The 15,714-nt window shown below is 43.0% G+C and overlaps 1 long non-coding RNA gene across 2 annotated transcripts; it reads left to right on the top strand.

Annotated features, from left to right (window-relative positions):
• The first annotated feature begins 10,410 nt into the window (after nt 1-10,410).
• On the top strand, nt 10,411-14,965 carry LOC123115453 (uncharacterized). Of its 2 annotated transcripts, none has more exons than XR_006456617.1 (5): nt 10,411-10,936; nt 11,026-11,096; nt 11,225-11,430; nt 11,516-12,044; nt 12,626-14,965. It is a non-coding gene; the product is annotated as an uncharacterized lncRNA (long non-coding RNA). The 2 variants fall into 2 exon arrangements; XR_006456616.1 differs by having other exon boundaries at nt 11,516-12,734; nt 13,726-14,965.
• The last annotated feature ends 749 nt before the right edge of the window (nt 14,966-15,714 follow it).

Genomic DNA, 15,714 nt, shown 5'->3' with positions numbered 1-15,714 from the left:
TTGTGGTGCCAACTAAAGCCATCCTAGATGGTTGAGTAAAGAAAACCAAGAGCTCGAGTGAACTGGGTGTCGTACCCATCGTAGGACCAACAAGTGCCAAGAAAAAGAAGAAATCGAGTGTAAGAAGAAGTAGAAATGAAATATTGTTCTTTTCTGAATAAAAAAAACATGCATGTATTTGTGTAAAAAACTTTCCTGAATTTGTGTAATGATATTTTTACTTTGATGGGTATTTGTAACCCGCTGAATTTCAAATTTGAGCCAATATTAAAATTTGAAGCTTTTTAGTTTGGGTATTGATGTTATAGTGCTTTCTCAAATATTATGCATGCTAGGTGATCAATCCGATGACTTTTTGTTGAGTGAAACACTAGTCATGGAAAATGTGCTCCAAAAGAGCTCCAAAACTAGGATAAAGACCCCATTTGCAAGCATGTTTTTCTGACCCTCTCTAAATGACCCAAAAACAAAAAACTTGACTTATAGTGCGCAAATATAGGGTCTATGCCCAATATTGCATCATTTGGATAAACTATGACATGCTTAACCCTAAACCCTAACCTGAATCCCACAAAACTTCGTTCGTGGTAGCTAGGTTTTGTGAAGGTTTTTTTCATGAATATACCCGTAGACCAGGTTTTTTTCCTAGCAACCTAGTAATATAAAACGATGATGGGTGCAAGTGTCATAGTTTTTTGATTTTTTTAAATGAGTTATGGTCAACCCTAGCCCTTATAACCCCTTAAGAACCCCTCATAAGCCCTTCAAAATCCATCAAACCTAGCCAAAACCCCGCATCCTTCTGGTCCGTTGGATATCTGTGAATGGACGGTGTGGATCGGGTGCTAGGGCAATGTCAACGATCCGAGTGAGGCGCTCCGAGTGACCATATTCGAGAACGCTGGATCACTCCTCCTAATCATTTATGACTTTTGGATCGTTGCGCATCGAATAGTGTGGATGAGCCTGTAGTGCCACGTAAATGATCCGCTTGAAGCTAGTTCGGCGCTGTGATTGGCTGGATTTGAAAACGCCTGTTTTTTTTGCGCTTTGTTTGTTCTGCGCTCAAGGGTGGGCTGCTGCCATGCATGCGCGTTGTTCGGTTGTGGTAAAGAAGCCCCCCATTGGACCTTTGGACCAGACCATGCCTCCATCTAGCCGCCCAAGCCAGCAGGCTACATTGCCATGCATGCGAACAAGCAGCCTACTATGCATTCATGCACGGGCGGCACACGTATAGAAGAACGAGCAGGCGTGCACCACCGGACCGACGGCACAGACGTGTGTGCTGAAACGTCGTAGCCTTCGGTTTCTCACGCGTGACACACTCCCGATGCCACCCAACATCGCCCGCTCATTACTTCCACCCGGTGAAACCAGTCAGAAAACACGTTGCACTAGGGATATTTAAGCCACCTACCATCTTCCTCTTCTCTCACACCGTCATCCATCTCCCATCCTCTACGATATGCATATGTCCTTCTTCTTCTCACCACAAACAATGCAAAAACCAGGCCGCCGCAGCCATGCAGTACACCGGGCCATCGTACCGCTTTGCCCCACCATGCTAGAGAGGCTCTACCCCACTGGGATGTACATCGAGAACACACTCCGTGTGTGGGCAATGTCAATGTGCATGGCCGCAAGGGAGTTCACAAACTTCTTCCTTGGGAACGGCTACCGCCACCTCCCCGGGGATCTCCAAGGATCTACAGAGTCAAGGAGGTCATCCACAACGGGGTTGTGGTTGCTATCCTTGCCCACATCACCAACCCCTTCGACGCATTCTACCTCCTCGGCCGCGTGTTCTGGTGTGGCTGCGAGTTCATCGCTTTCACCACCCACAACATCTTCACGGACTACACCAACATCTTCCCCACCACGGAGCGCATGCACACTTTGGCGTACCCCATCGACAACACCACCAGAGGAGCAGTGAAGGCCGCCCAAACGAGGAGCGAGGAGGAGCAAGGAAGGCAGCGGCCAGGGTTTAGATGATCTACCCATCTATCTATCTATGTTTTTTAGCTAAATCTATCTATCTATATTTTTGTGTTATGTTATTTAAGTTGTAAGCGTACTATGGGTACCCGCTATGGGATTGGTTGGCCAGAACTATCTATATTATGTGTCTTTCTATTATTGAGTTCTTACTACTTATTTAAGTTGACATTTTTTGTGGACTGTAAAAAGGACAAACACTGACTCGTGAAATTTTCTATGAGCTAACACAAGTAAAACAGGTCCAAGTAAAACATGTGCCATGTGCTACCTCTTTGCATTTTGCCGCATTTTTATTTACATTGTTCCATCAACAAAAATTTGGCCAAAGTAAAAACAAGTCAAGAAGTATATGTTTGTTAGAGGTTTATTTGCCCAAGCAACATTTTATTTAGCTGAACCATTTTTCGTTAAACATGGGTGCCTTTGTGCTATAAAAAAGGGCTGGTGCCCCTACGCTGGTGGCTTGTTTCTCTTTGGGCCTGGTTATTTTCTCATGGCCCAACATCTATTCGGCAGCCCAGATTTTTTTACTAGAAACTAAATTTGGTGTGCACTCTGTTAATTGAAGAATAAAAACAAGGGCATGAACACTGAAATTTTCTAAATTGCTGCTTCAATTCAGTTGCATGAACTTGGCATGGCGCACAGATCGCGTCATCTGCCCCGATAGGCCTAAATGCCCAATGACGGATGAACAACAAGTAAAATAAAAATGAAGCAATGATACAACAATAGAAACCCCCTGCCCAGATATTTGCTTGCTTCTGCAAATCGATCATCTGCATTAGATGTTTGTTAATCTTCTTCAGTTGCTCGTTCAGTTCGGACTGGGCGTGCAGTTCAGCATCACACGCATACCTCGGCATCGACAGGACTCTGCCCGCCCCTCGCCTATCCGAGCTCCCCAAATTTCTCCACATCAATTCCCCTCCCCCCTTCCCAAAAAATTGAGCTCACAGGTTGCGGCCCGGCTCGAATCAATGTGGCCCTCAAACTGAATCCTTTCAATATAATCATCCATCCACTCGAAATGTGTATATTTTTTCAGGATCTGAAAATAACAACATGAACCCTAAAGTCCAAATTCGACGAGATAAAAGTAAATCTAGAGAAATCGGAGCAAACGATAGCGAATAATGGTCTAAGAACTGAGATATAACCTTGCCCCTTCCTGTCATTGTTTTGCTCAAGCATTTCACAAATTCGCGCCCAAGATTGCCATTCTCATCTGTCTTACTGACCCACCATTTAAGAAGCTCTGGGCATGGGCACTCAGGGCACCTTGTGAGCGGCACTGGACCATATTGTCGCCATTTTGAGTGCGTGGCGGAGGAGCTAGACATCTGCGCTAGGTCGCCGGAGAAGAGAAAGATTGGGGAAAGTCGAAGCAATGGGCGGCGGCGGGCGGACGGGCATGGGCGCTCGTCTCTTCTAGCTGCGGAGAGGTGGATCCCGCTCTTACGTGGACAAGTGATGGGTCCCGCACATACGTGGATAAGTGGTGGGTCCAACCCCTAATAGCTAACGAGGGCATCAATTGAGATTAAGGGCCATGTTGTGCCTGGGCTATTTACGGGCTCAAATGTGTCACACTAGAGCCATTCGCTCGAACAACGTCGCACCCCTTCCAATTCACATGAAATATGTCGTACATGAGCTATTGACCCCTACTTTGATGTGATCAATTCGCGGGCGAATCACAACAGTTGCCTCGGCTTCGGCTAGTCGCTTCAGCTCGCCCAGCGGCTGTCCTACCATCGAGAGAAGACGACTATGTCTGCGCGCTGCATGGTTTCCCATGGACGAGGAGTCCTTATCAAGCTATCGCTTGGCGGACGCGCCCATGTCAGCCCATGCAGTCAGCCCTGATGATGCGCCTCTGCGGCAGCCCTGGCCAGTGGACGGTCCGCGGTGAGCAACATGCACTTCAAGTCGGCAGAGAGTATGAACCAGGTTTTCCCCTTACAAATTAAGACAGCTTGTCCGTTGCTTAATTTGGTTCCACAGAGTAACCACGTTCATGCTAGTGGTATTAGCTGAGCGTTTGCATCTTTACTGTCAATGGACAAGTTGATTGAATAGTCCCATCACTTTCAACCGGTTTATTTTCGTCTCTTCCCTCCACCCCACCGGTTTAGTTTCACGTCACCCTCTTACAGAACGAAAAAAACTGAACGGATTAGAACTTTCGATGCTGATGCAAGTTATTTATTAATGTCTTTATGTAAAAGAATCAATCATAATCAATCTCTAAGTATCAAATCTAAATTAATTAATCTTCATAACGTTTGCTTCCTTCCGCATCACCTCCATAACTTTCCTTCCTGTTTTGGCGGAACAGTTTGGTAGTAGAGATTAGGAAGCTTCCTATGACCGTACTAATAGGAAATATTCTTTTTCTTGATGATTCGTTTCCATGCATGATGATAGTAAATTAGGCCAACATTCACCATTATTTATTACCGTCATCGATCGTATCCATTCCTGCCAGTTTTAAGGGAATCCTCCCGACGCGTGCACACTCCTCGCGTCCTCGCGCTGCCGTTCTCTTCTTCTCTATGATCTCCTCGCCCTGCCCGACCACGCCGACTCCTCAGCGCCCCGGGAGACGCCCGCGAGTCCTCAGTGCCCCGCCGTTGCCATCACATCCGAGGCACATAGGGGCCAGAACTTGCGCCACCGCCGCCGCCGCCGCTCGACCCCCTCCCCGACGCAACATCAATCGAGATCCCAAGAATTGCCTCGACATCGACAAGATCTGTTGTCGGCTTGCCGCGGGCTGCACCCCCCGCCCCCCCCCCCCCCCCCCTCTCCCTTCACCATCGTGAGTTGAGGAGCAACAGCTTCAACTCGCTTGAAGGAGAAAGGATCAGAAAGAGAGAGGTCAGGTTCCGGCCCCATGAAGAAATTAATCAATCCAATGAATTATGTAATTCTTTCTCGAGATTTTGTGATGCAAAATTGGATCTTTGGGTTAGGGTGAAGCTGGTGGGAATGCATGCGTGACCCCAAGAACAAGTACCGGATGCTTCAAACGACGAGGTCGGCCAAGGGCGTCGCTGGTGAGGACGTCTTCGAGAGCATGGTCAGCATCTCACCTCTCACCTGAAAAACTACCACTAACTCATTTCACATCATGCCTCATGCTGATTCGGTTAGCTGAAGTACTCCAGTTCCATTGCCCAGGAAAAAAAAACTAATGTGTGCTGAAATCTCTCCGCATATTGTGTTTTCTGAAGTCTGGTGGGTCGAGACAAAGGAACAAACCATGAAGAGCTCAAACTTGAGTTCCGAAAAGATATGTAGAATGTATGTGTGTGCCTCTGCCTATTCATATGTACCTATTCATATGTATTTTTTTCTATCTATGTTTCTGCTCCTCTCTGACGCAATTGTGTATGGAGGAGGGGCTACCAGTGGTGAAGTATATGGTGCTTAGTAGGTGCATCATTTGTTCTACTTCCACATATTTTGACCTTGATTATACCATATAGAATCCTAGACGTTATGACAAGGAGTCATGTTTATTCCATTGATACAAATTGTCAGCAAATTATGTATTATGTAGATTATGAGATCTTGCTAGGAAAACTGGATCATTATTCTGTGTATGTGATTATGAGGCTGGTGTTTATCTCTTTGAACAATGATTAGTTACTCCAGGAAATTATTATTAGCACTAAGAAGAAGTTTCTGCAGTCAAAATTGTGATGATCGGGTGGTGTTTGGATATCATCCTTGCTTGATTTGGGCATCGGTGGTTTTTGCAGCTTCACATCAAAGTCGCCGGCAACGATGATCCAACGAATGGAGCTACATCGGATTGGGTTGAGTGTGTGGTACGTTCACCCTGATCTCATGCTGTTTTAATATCTTTTCTCTTGAGAAAAAAATTACCTTAAGTATTTAGAGTACATGTATTTTCCCCTGAACTTTACAGTGACATATCACAAATGAACTCCATTCATCTATCTGCACATTGTGGTATGTAGTAATACATATTCTGTATATAGGGGATTGGTTTACTTAGTAGCTAGGCGAGTAGAAAATACATGAATATTGATTCAAGAATTATGGTTCATTTAAACAAATGAACTGTAACATAGCAATATGATCGAAAGAGTACATGGATATTGATTCGAGTGCGACAACTACTTATCTATTAAGTGTGTTGATGGTCTTGGGTCAAATTCAGTGTTCTTGGGAGTGTTTATTCGAAATATTGCAGCATGGTAATCACTTACTTTCATGTCAGTTTTATCTTCTCTGGCACGCCAATTGTATGCTTCTAATTGCATCATTGAATCTTCCCTGAGCTACAAGATTAAATGAGTTTAGTACTAAATTCTAGATTGTCATCTCGATGTATCTATATCTTTAGACGCTTGTCCATCCTTACCATGGATTGAATCAAGTTGATTCATAGATCATGCCATGCTTCTATGTACTACCAAATGGCGTTTTTATACAGATCGAGCGAGGTGTCTTGGACTGATGGCATTTTGTTCTCAACATGTGTGAGCATTTCTGCTATGGACCCTCTATGTTTAATTAAGTGATAACATTATTTCTTTGAAGAATGTAACTTGTGCAGTGTATAATTGTTATTAGAGAGAACACCATTTGTGTCTTTCAAATAAAAGGTTTGTGCTACTTTTTTTGTGAGAGACGGCTTGTGTTACAAATTTTAGGGCATTCCATTCCTTTTTTGGATAAAGATCTGCTATGCTATTGAGGCAGTGTATCTCTTACTACTCCCTTAGTTTCAAAATACTTGTCGTGGCTTTAATTCAAATTCGAACTAAAACCACGGCAAGTATTTTCAAATGGAGGGAGTATAACTTATGCATATTATCAGTATCCTTTAGTACGTTACATGAAATGTTTTCCAATATGCCCGAGTGAAGGTGTATTTTTATGAGATATTTCTTTAACACAAGTAATGGTGCAAATCAAAGAGTGCATGCATCGGGAGCAGGAAAAGGTGTGCTGTGATACAGGTAATAAAGGAAACCAAGGTCTACCTTATCCTCTGCTTTTGTATGCAGAGTGATGAATTTTTTCCTTTCTTAGTGTTGTAATAGTAGCCAATGACAATTATTTGTAAGTGACCCTATTCGTCTCACCCCTCATGGATACTAGCTGAGAACGTTTCGACAATGTTGAGAGAAATATGCTCTATTTTAGGCATGCTGGCCTTGCTAAGTTCTAACACGAGTCCTCTTACTTTCGCTCCATTGTAGCTAGCATGTTATAGTAGTTCGGGGGGGGGGGGGGGCTCATTTTAAGTCCTTAGTCTTTTCATGGATTTTAACTACTTTTTTTGAGAATTATGTTGCAACAATGTATCTCTTTAGGAAAATGCATATGACATTTGTTTATTTTCTCCGGTAGTCTTTCATGGATTTGATATGTATTTTCTACCTTGTAGGTCGTCCTTCACTATATGATAGCTATTTTTCTTATTAATCTCGTTTATCCTGTTTGCAATTCCCTTTACTTTCCAAACGTGTTGGTCTTGAACTCTTTTTCTCCTTAATGTAGCTTTGGATAGGGAGGCCAAACCTGCAGTTTTTGGTGATTTTATTGAATTAGATTAGCACAGGAGCGTGTAGTGCATTGCTGATTTGCCACCTTAAATTTTCAATCTGCATTGTAAATAAAACTTTGGAGTGTTTTGTAGCGGATAAGTACCTGAGTGTACAATATTCCCTTTCCTTACTACTTTGCATTGGTTTATCAGCTAGCATTTCCCAAGGTTCTTTGGAGAAGAAGCACGATAGAGTGGCAGAAGCCAAGATGGCATGGGAGGTGGTGCCGGCAATCCAATGCCACTTAAAGGTGCGGGGCAAGTCGGCCGTCCATAAGTGGCAGGTGGCAGGGAGTGCGGCCCAGGCCAAACGGTGTGATGCCTTTTGTCTTTTTGGTAGCACTTGGTAAAAAAAGACAAATTTAGGGTCTGTGAATTTTTTTACTGTTCATGCATTATTCTGACCCGATTTGTCCTTTTTGTAGAGAGCTACTCATATGTCGAAATGTTTTGAAATTTGGAGCGCACCTCACGCACAAAATTAGCTTCCATGCAAAAAAGTTTTGGATTTGTTGAATTTGTTTAGAATTTTTTGTGAATTTTCTCTTCACCGGGTGTAGATGAGCTTGGGCTCAGAAATGGATATTCGATATAAAAGAGTATTTTACGAGCAAACAATGCCTTTGGGCTGTAAGACTAAAATAGGTTTAAATTGTTACTTGGGTGGCAACAAAGTTATGGTTAAGGGGTAAATAAGGTATCCAGGTTTAATTTAGAAATGGGCAACTTGCATTTGGGTGATATTTTTTCGTTCATTTCATCTCCACCTTCCGACCTTGCACGCACTGGTTTTATTGATTTTTTATTCCTTTTTGATTCACCAGCAGATGCCGCTCCTGTCTTCTCCTATATTTGTTATGTACTAAAGTCCCCTCACGCGTAGGATTCCTCTGGAGGTATTACACCATCGCCGTACAATTTCTCATCCCATGCTTGACCCATCGCCCTCTTTGATCGCGGCGGCAGATCAACACAAACACAGAGAAAGGGGATTAGGGTAGAGTTCAGGGTGGTTGGCGGGGCCGGGTGGGAGGGGGGCCTATCCTTAGTGGTCCGTGAAGAAGTACGGTGTGAAGGAGAAAGGGCGTCATGGTGATGGTGAGGTGGATGACATCCGGTTTTAAAGGACAAGACTCCAGAGAGAAATGTCATGCTACAGTGGAAAACTGAGCATGAAGGGGAGGGTGCTTCATGGGTGAGTTTTTGTGTTGGGACCACATGTTGGAGATAGCATGTCAGATAGTCCGAACAACCACATTTCTCCCTCACATATGGGTTGGATTTGAATGAGCCCGGACTACCCAGACGTTTGAATTTTGGGGAGCCCGTAGCAACGTACGGGTGTTCTACTAGTATCCTTTAAGTTCATGGTACCAAACTGAGCTTATGGAAATGTATGCACCACTGATTCGTGTATATTTGGAGATTTTCTAAGCGGAATCATTATATAACTGAAACAATTTTTCAAATCATGAAACACGAACTTAGAATAACAATAAACCACAGACGTGCCATGCATAGTCAGCAGAAAAATAGGGAAATGACTAGATGAGATAACTTGTGGCACAAGTTTCCTAAAATTGAGTAGAAATGTGAAATATTTGCCAAATGAGGTAAGCATTGTCACAAATGTGAAACCATGCGGTAAACAGTGGAACATTTTTTTACTCGTGCATCCATTTTTTTTTTGCGTGTGAACTTTGTATTGCTCAAGTGGTAAGGCTACGGTCCGTGTTACAAAGATCAATAACCTCTGTCAAGCCAAAGTTAAGCCAAACGACAGTTCTATTCTCAGTTCTAGCAAACTTGGCCAAATAATCAATAACATTATTTTGGCTACGATGAACATGAGTAAATATAGTTGTACGGAGATTTCTAAGGAGCTTGATTTCCTCCACCAGCGAGGTAAAGACTGATCTATCAATGGCCGCATCATTTATCATCCTCACAGCTTGTAAGGAGTCCATCTCCACATGTATAAGCAGATCAGTTCTCTGGATTGCAATCGATAATCCCACCATGCAAGCACCGACTTCTGCTTCTAAGGCATTTCTACAGGAGAATAGCACCCTACATGATGTAAAGATGATCTCACCCGCACTATCTTGGAGGACCATACCAGCACCTGCACCATCATCAACAGTCCATGCTCCATTTGTATTAAGTTTAGTCCAGCCATCCACCGGCATCATACATGTAGAATTAGCAGTTGAATTTACTCTCTCACGAGGCAAAGTAATATGGTCATACGATAACACATGTTTCCCTTTTACCCGTTCCTCCTCCGACTGCTCAAGAGTTAATAGGGAGAGTCTAAATAACTCACCAAGAATCTTTTGGATAAATCTATTGGCGGAGGATCCTTGTTGTGAGTCACCTTGTTTCTATTATGCCATACCCGCCACAACATCATCGTAAGCATGCATCTCTCAATATCAGTAAGTAGCTGCAGCGCATCAAGTAACCACTCAGTGCCATTATTTGTCAATTCCTCCAGCTTCGGCAAACGCCATAAAGTGGACATACATCTCAACATTTGCACCGCCAGAGGGCATTGAACATATAAACCGTGCTACCCAACCCGCCCATCTGAGGCACTTCTCGTGCAGAGCTTCGTCCACCGTTCAATCTGCTTCGCTTTGCAGCGCTGGCTCGTTTTCTGCCATCCATCAGTTTTTACAGCTTCCACTCTCTTTTTTTATCTTGTGCTGGATGACACATGGGCCTAACTTCAACTCTTGTCCGTGTTCGCTCGCTTTTCCTCGATTCTCTGGTGAGATTGGACAGCCGCGCGCCTCACCCATTGGATGGAGAGGGAGGGGAACGAACCCTAGACCGTGAGCAGCTGCCACTCTCCCTCCTCTGCTCTTCCCGTCTCCAGCCTGCGCCGCCTCTCTGATTCCTCTTTCGGTCCTCGCCGCCGCCGCCACTCATCCTTCACCTCTTCACCCTCGCCGCTTCTCCACAACGCTAGCCCCTCCACCTGTCCTTCCTTCCCTTCGTTGTCTGGTGGCCATGGGATGCGCCTGGATCCAGATCGGGCGTAGTAGGTGAGCTGATGGTTGGGTGAAGGAGTAGGGGAGGCGGGCGATGAGGACAGGAAGAAGCCGGCCGTCCTGGTACAATGGGGCAGCCGGGAAGAAGGAGGAGGTCGGCTGCGTCCCCGGGGTTGTCGGTGCAGCTGCTCCTCAACGAGATTCGGCCATGGAGAGGACCGTGGTGGCAGCACAGCCTCGCCCCCTCTGCCGCTAGCCCGACCTTTCTCTTCTCGCGTCCCTTTCTATGTCATCGGCTCGCGCTGCTGCTCTGGTAGGCATCCTCCTCATCCTCGGTGCTCAACAGGTGAAGCCCTCTCAAGCAGGTGCACACTTCCTAATTATTTCCTCCTTCCAATGCCTTGCTCCCTGAACTTCTCATCTTTGCTTGTGCAGATTTTATTTTCGTATGCATACAAGGTGTTCGACGAAAATCCTAGAAGGCCGGCAGGGGACGAGTGATCTATGTAAGCCATGTGATTTCGTTCTTCAAAAAAATAGTTCCATCCAATCATAACCGCCCCGCCTCGCTATCGACGGTGCTGCTGGTTGCTCAGATTCCTAGGGGATGTCTCATGGTTATCATTTATGACAGGAGAGGAGGACAGCCACAGCAGCAAGCGGCGTGCTGTCCCAGCCAGCTGTCGTACATAGCCGAGTCGATTTTGCGTTGCCTTACCTCCTGTTGTTTGGTTTTCCGCTTTTGCTCACTTCTCCTTCCAATGTTGGTGCAGGATCGTTCGTTGTTCGGCTGGCTGCTGAGGTTTGCCAACGACGTCAGTTTGTTATTTTCTCCTGAAGGTAGGATCATTTCTACTCGTCTCCTCGTGGATAAAATGCCTGTGAGTTGAGACATTTTCTGTTCCATGAATCCTTCCCTGTGCAGGTTCTTTGTTGATTCGTTGGACGTGTGTGATGCTGACCAACAAGGTTAGGTTTCCTCTGGTTGTCTTTCTTGATAAGGTCTGTACACATTCATAAACTCGTGTGTTTGTGCGGTCAGGTTGGCTGTCTATATGTTTTGGGGTTCGCCTGCTCGCTGTATTGACAACCATAGAAAAATATAGCAAGAGTAAAATTAGGCTTGTTGTTTGAGATGATTCCTTTCCACGATAAATAAATTGGAGTGGTTTCAAACACTTAAGCCCTTGATCGGACAGAGAAACACGGGTTGAACTGAACTCTATATATATAGTGTTATCTATTCTTGTGGTGCTTTTAACTTTGATCTTGCAACTGAACCTGCAAACTACTTATTTTTGTGGATTGGTAAACCTGAATGTCGGAAACTAAATGGGTGGCCCTGGGTTCAGTGGCGTTCAAGTACGACAAGACCATATTATGACAGGAGCATAAAGGCATAAACACGAAAGCATGAAACTAAATGTGTTCCCTGGGTGGTCTTATACATTGAGGTCAGCTATCTTGAACATCACTCTTTATTTCAGTGCAAGAGGACCATACTGTGACATGAACTTTTATCTTTGCTCCTGGGTATACTGCTCTTTTGTTGATATATCTGAAGGTGTCTGAATCTGGTTCTTTTAAGGCTTATATTTTTATATTATAAATGCATTTTACACAGTGAAATTGTCCCTAATTATTCACTATTGCAGTGCAATGTTTTTTGTTGTTTGGATAGACAGTATTTTCTTTGAAAATATGCCTTGATCTTAGTGTATTACTAAAGTAATAAGTGGCTACAGAGGATGCCATGGTAAAGACACTCGGGGAGGTTATTTAGTAACTCTGTATGCTTGCAACTTCTCTACCTGGTCACTATTGTTAATGCTGTTATGGAAAGATAGAATAACCGCACATAGAGATTGGAACTACAAAATGATTTGATATGGAGAAATGTACTGTTATCTAGCTTATTGTACACTATTTAAGAATTAAGAGATAGTGCAAATTTTGATGTAGTCTTAGGTATTGCCTGTATCAATGCAATTTCATAAAAAAATTCAGCGAGGCCTCTGTATTCTCCGATTTGCAGACTAGATACAAAAGGTTCCGCAAAGAGGGACTCAAGTCTACAACCACCAAAGAGATAAGGCCATGAACAATAGTATGTGGCCGTGCTATGCAAATTTTCTCTCATCGAGGTATGCCTCTGTCTCAATGGGCCAAGGCTCGACTTGCCTGCCACATATTTATTTTCTTTGCTGCACGATGTTGTGAGATTGGGGTGTGTTGAGTATGCAATCCTGATTCCAGGAAAAAAATGATTACGCAGTTTGTTGGACGTGTTTAGTTTGGAGGGGTCTGCAGGTGGTGGTTATGATTCGGTTTCCATTTGATGATTTCTTCAAATGATTCAGGAGATAAATCCAAGGCCATTATTTGGTTCTACCTGGTGCAAAATCTCTCGTTGTTCTACTTAATTATACCACATGTAGAAAAGTGGATATTATTTGTTGATGAGTTTTTTGCTGTTTTGTACTGACCATATTAATTCCCTCGGGCTGTAAGAATTAAAAACCTTATTTTTACCCTATGGTTATATGTTAAAGATATTTTATAGATTGCAAGATTGAGTTCTTTCTCTTCGGTATGGTTGGTTTAATTTCTCATCTTTTCATATCTTATATCCTTTGCTGTGATGCTATGCATACCTATGAAGTACATGTATGTTACCATAAAACATGTGGATTGATCCAATGCCGCCATCCATCAAAGTTTGTATTAGGCAGATAGTCTTTATGAACCTAATTACAACATTGTAAATTGCTGTTTCATTCAGCATTCTTTTGAGTTTTCATGAGATACTCATGTTAGGAATAGCAGGTAATGGAGATTAGAATTTGGAACTTATCTCTTTGCCAGCACAATTTCAAGTTTCTCTATCTTACTCTATTTCATTAAATATATTTCTCCTCTCATTCCATCATTCAATCTGTCGGTTACTCATGATGAGTGATTATATGCAATCATCCGACAATAATTAATTTAGATAATTAGTTATGCCAGGTTGCTACATTTCTATCTCCTTTTTGCCAATATGAAATATGATGGCATATTAATATTTAGATCCAAGTCGTCGTCCGCTGCAGCATCACCCTTCTTTTCCGCCGCCCTAACTTTTTTACACCCCAGGCCTAGCAGGCGATAACGGCGCCATGAGGATTCGCTGCCGTGAGGAGGACCCCGGCCCGTATGATGTCCACCGGAAGGTCACACACTTCCTTGGCTCGCTCAGACTGGCTCCATTGATGGCTTCTCGAAGGTATCTTCTTGTGCAGCTTCACACTTGCTTGTGTGTCTTGCAAAAAAGTAAGCTACCTGGTACCTCTTTAGTCTGCTTTAGCAGGCGTATGCAGAGGAAGCCAAGGGATACATGATATTGGTAATTTACTAATGATCCATATTGTTGGAATAATTTTGTTGCAAATATTTTCGTTGGTTGTCCTTTTATTTTATTTATAATCTTGCCTCGATCATGTCTTCCATTGTGCTTCTTCACTGAAAAGGTGGTCTGCATATGTGCACTTGCTGAGAATGGAATAATCTCATGAATTCTATTGAAAACATAAGTTACTTATTTTAGTATGCTTAATGTTTGGTTTTAGTAATTATGTCTGCTTTAGCAGCCAGGAGCATCCCCTCCCATTTTTGACTTTGAACCATGTGCCCTGTTTAAACCAGCATAGTTCGATGACCTTATGCAATTATTTGGTACAAAGAATGTGCTGATAAAGTATTTTTACTTTTACTTTACTGTGTTTAGTTCCGAGGTATTGATACTCCTGTCAATCTGCTCTAATCTGGTTCACCAATATCCTGAAGGAATTAGACCATCTTATATCTTTTTTTTCTGATTTTGGTTGGACACCTGCTTAGATGGGTGAACTTTTAACCCATCTTTTATTGCTTGGAGGTGTATTTGTTGGGTTCCTCTTGGCGTGTTGAACAAAAATTGGCGTTCAACACTGCTATTTAAAGATGGTTTGGTTAGTACTAGGGAAAACCCATAGATGGAAGGAAATTATTGTAGGTGAGAGCATGGTACCCCGTCTCTTCCTATTTTGTTCATTTCTTATAGTATTACTTTGAGGCATTATTTATAGCAAAAGAATTAGGTTGACCATTTAATATCCTTATTCCTTATCATGCTATGCAGAGGCCCTTAGGTTTGCATTTGGATGCTAATTGTTTAATAAACATCATGCATTAGTTAGCTATAATCATTTATCTTTTCCACAAACATGATGATTATGTTTAGTAGGATTGTCCGTTACATATCCCAGTGATGTATCATTGTAAAGTAAGGTTTAAGGAGATCTAATCCTGGGCATATCAATGTAAGAGCACGTTTTTAAAGGAAATATGCCCTAGAGGCAATAATAAAGTTATTATTTATTTCCTTATTTCATGATAAATGTTTATTATTCATGCTAGAATTGTATTAACCGGAAACATAATAGATGTGTGAATACATAGACAAACATAGTGTCACTAGTATGCCTCTATTTGACTAGCTCGTGAATCAAAGATGGTTGAGTTTCCTAGCCATGGACAAAAGAGTTGTCATTTGATTAACGGGAATGATGTGATTGACTTGACCCATTCCGTTAGCTTAGCACACGATCGTTTAGTATGTTGCTACTGCTTTCTTCATGACTTATACATATTCCTGTGACTATGAGATTATGCAACTCCCGTTTACCAGAGGAACACTTTGTGTGCTACCAAACGTCACAACGTAACTGGGTGATTATAAAGGTGCTCTACAGGTGTCTCCGAAGGTACATGTTGGGTTGGCGTATTTTGAGATTAGGTTTTGTCACTCCGATTGTTGGAGAGGTATCTCTGGGCCCTCTCGGTAATACACATCACTTAAAGCCTTGCAAGCATTGCAACTAATGAGTTAGTTATGGGATAATGTATTATGGAACGAGTAAAGAGACTTGCCGATAATGAGATGGAACTAGGTATTGGATACCGACGATCGAATCTCGGGCAAGCAACATACCGATGACAAAGGGAACAACGTATGTTGTTATGCGGTTTGACCGATAAAGATCTTCGTAGAATATGTAGGAACCAATATGAACATCCAGGTTTCACTATTGGTTATTGACCGAG

The sequence above is a fragment of the Triticum aestivum genome, chromosome 5B, assembly GCF_018294505.1.
Source record: "Triticum aestivum cultivar Chinese Spring chromosome 5B, IWGSC CS RefSeq v2.1, whole genome shotgun sequence".
Taxonomy (NCBI): domain Eukaryota; kingdom Viridiplantae; phylum Streptophyta; class Magnoliopsida; order Poales; family Poaceae; genus Triticum; species Triticum aestivum.
The sequence above is the reverse complement of the archived record's forward strand: the minus strand, read 5'-3'. Positions and strand labels throughout refer to the sequence as shown.